The following is a 3257-nucleotide window of genomic DNA, read 5'->3' as shown; positions in this document are numbered from 1 at the left end:
TCAAAATTCTGTCTACCTTGGGATAAGAAAACAACCCCCACTCTGCTTTCCCAAATTAGATAGTATTAAATTTTTAAAAAGAAGGCAAATTATATCTTTAAATATCATGCATTTTAAGACAAAATATTTAAAATTTACCTGGATAGCAATGCTTGTTTTTACAAAAATGTTTTTAGACATAAACACATCTTAGTATACATTATATCTTCCACCTGTGTACTTTTAGTAATTACATTTCTGTTTACATGCCTACAAAAGGGACTAACTTAATTCTACAGTTTATAATAAAAAATATTTTTAACTTATTAAAAAACTTAAGTTTTTAAAAAGAAAACCTAGAAACATTTGAACAAATAGATTGATTGTTTCACATATAGTTTTTTCTTTTGCAAAATAAGGTAATATAACAATGTTTTGTATAGAAGATTTATATTCTTACAGTAACATTTACTAAAATTCTAATCTCTATGCACTTGTAAGGCTTTTGATACTTAATTTAGGGAGATATTGGTACAAACTGCATTAGACTGGATTCAAAATTCTGAAGTTTAGAAATACTTTGTCAGTGGTATCTTTCATTTGCAAGTCTTTTTCTTAAAAAACACAAAAAACCAGTCTGGGACTCTATAACCTTATTCTTATTTAGTTCATTCAATAAGTCTTGTTTGAGTGCTGACTTTGTATCAGGAAAACCTTTTAAGTAGTAATGACAGCAATAAAAAAGGAAGAAACTTCCTGCCCTCAGGTGACTTAGGACCCTGGGTATAATTAAATGGAAAGTGTCCATTGCTATGGAAATGTATTGATTTCCTCTGTACATTGGACTTTTTCTCAAAGTGATTAACTGTAATGCTTATCCCTCCCCACACCTTTTACCTACACATTAAATTGATCTTTTAAAATTGTTTGAAAGCAAACATAGGATTTTTTCTGAATATGGCTCTTTTTTATCATTATGCAGACAAAACATGTAAGATACAGTTTACAATTCATAGAGCTCTTTATTCTCTTTCCCATTCCTTTGAGACACAGTAGTTTACGTCAAATAAGTCAGTCCAGAATACATATACCATCCCCATAACCTGTGAACAAATCTAGAAGTCAGATATGTGTAAAACATTTCTTATTTTTGTATTGGCCTGAAATATTGATATAAATCCCCAAAGATAGTGCCAGATTAAACTTCAAAGATCATTGAACCATCTTTTTTTTTTTTTTTTTGCAGCATATTCAGTTCACATATTTGCAATGATTTGAATAGCTTGCTTGACAAGAGTGGCAAAATCACATCCTTACCCTCTGACTCATTTTTGTACTTATTTTGATTAGAATTTTTCTGAGGTCAAAGAGCATGCTTTATTCATCACTTTAAAATAAATGTATATGGAACACAAAAGACCCAGAATTGCCACAGCAAATCTGAGGAAAAAGAACAAAGCTGGAAGCATAACCCTTCCAGACTTCAGACAATACTACAAAGCTACAGTAATCAAAACAGCATGGTATTGGCACAAAAACAGACATGTAGATCAATGGAACAGAATAGAGAGCCCAGAAATAAACCCAGACACGTACAGTCAATTAATCTACAACAGTGCTTGCTTCAGCACACATACTAAAACAGGAACGATACAGAGAAGATTAACATGGCCCCTGCACAAGGATGACATGTAAATTTGTGAAGTGTTCCGTATTTTAAAAAAAAAAATCTACAACAAAGGAGGCAAGGATTTACAATGACAAAAAGACAGTCTCTTCAGCAAATGGTGTTGGGAAAGCTGGACAGCTACATGTTAATCAATGAAATTAGAACACTCCCTCATACCATATACAAAAATAAACTCAAAATGGTTTAAAGACCTAAATATAAAAAAAGACACCACAAAACTCCTAGAAGAGAACATAGGCAAAACATTCTGGGACATAAATTGTAGCAATATTTTCTTAGATTAGTCTCCCAAGGCAAAAGGAATAAAAGCAAAAATAAACAAATCGGACTTAATGAAGCTTAAAAGCTTTTTCACAGCAAAGAAAACCATCAGCAAAATGAAAAGACAACTTATGGAATGAGAGAAAATATTTGCAAATGATGTGACTGACAAGGGGGCTAATATCTAAAATATACAAACAGCTCATGCAACTCAATATCAATAAAACAAACAACCCAATCAAAAAATGGGCAGAAGACCTACATAGACATTTCTCCAAAGAAGACATACAGATGGCCAACAGGCACATGAAAAGATGATCAACATTGCTAATTGCAGATGACATGAAAATCTTTTTTTTTTTTTTAAGACATGAAAATCTTAAAGATGCCACTAGAAAACTACTAGAGCTAATCAATGAATTTGGTAAAGTAGCAAGATACAAAATTTTGTTTTGTTTTGTTTTGTTTTGTTTTTCTTTTTTTAAAATTATGGTCCAGTGGTCTTATAGTTGTTCCTGATCTTTTAACATTGTATCTTAATTTTTTTTTTTCACACACACACACTGTATTTTATTTTTACAAGAGCAAGATACAAGATTAAGGCACAGAAATCTCTGGCATTCCTATACACTAACAATGAAAAATCTGAAAGAGAAATTAAGGAATTACTCCCATTTACCATTGCAACAAAAAGAATAAAATATCTAGGAATAAACCTTCCTAAGGAGGCAAAAGACCTGTATGCAGAAAACTATAAGACACTGATGAAAGAAATCAAAGATGATACAAACAGATGGAGAGATATACCATGTTCTTGGATCGGAAGAATCAACATTGTGAAAATGACTATACTACCCAAAGCAATCTACGAATTCAATGCAATCCCTATCAAATTACCAATGGCATTTTTCACAGAACTAGAACAAAAATTTTACAATTTGTATGGAGACACAAAAGACCCCGAATAGCCAAAGCAATCTTGAGAAAGAAAAATGGAGCTGGAGCAATCATGCTCCCTGACTTCAGCCTTTACTACAAAGCTACAGTAATCAAGACAGTATGGTACTGGCACAAAAACAGAAATATAGATCAATGGAACAAGATAGAAAACCCAGAGATAAACCCACACACCTATGGTCACCTAATCTATGACAAAGGAGGCAAGAATATACAATGGAGAAAAGACAGTTTCTTCAGTAAGTGGTGCTGGGAAAACTGGACAGCTACATGTAAAAGAATGAAATTAGAACACTTCCTAACACCATACACAAAAATAAACTCAAAATGGATTAAAGACCTAAATGGAAGGCCAGGCACTATAAAACTC

At 32.3% G+C, this 3257-nt stretch overlaps 1 non-coding gene across 1 annotated transcript; it reads left to right on the top strand.

Annotated features, from left to right (window-relative positions):
- The first annotated feature begins 1594 nt into the window (after positions 1-1594).
- Positions 1595-1698, top strand: LOC114238393 (U6 spliceosomal RNA). The gene has a single exon (XR_003623780.2). It is a non-coding gene; the product is annotated as a U6 spliceosomal RNA (small nuclear RNA).
- Positions 1699-3257: the final 1559 nt, after the last annotated feature.

Source organism: Balaenoptera acutorostrata, chromosome 11 (genome assembly GCF_949987535.1).
Source record: "Balaenoptera acutorostrata chromosome 11, mBalAcu1.1, whole genome shotgun sequence".
Lineage (NCBI taxonomy): Eukaryota > Metazoa > Chordata > Mammalia > Artiodactyla > Balaenopteridae > Balaenoptera > Balaenoptera acutorostrata.
This window is presented reverse-complemented; position numbering and strand designations above follow the sequence as displayed.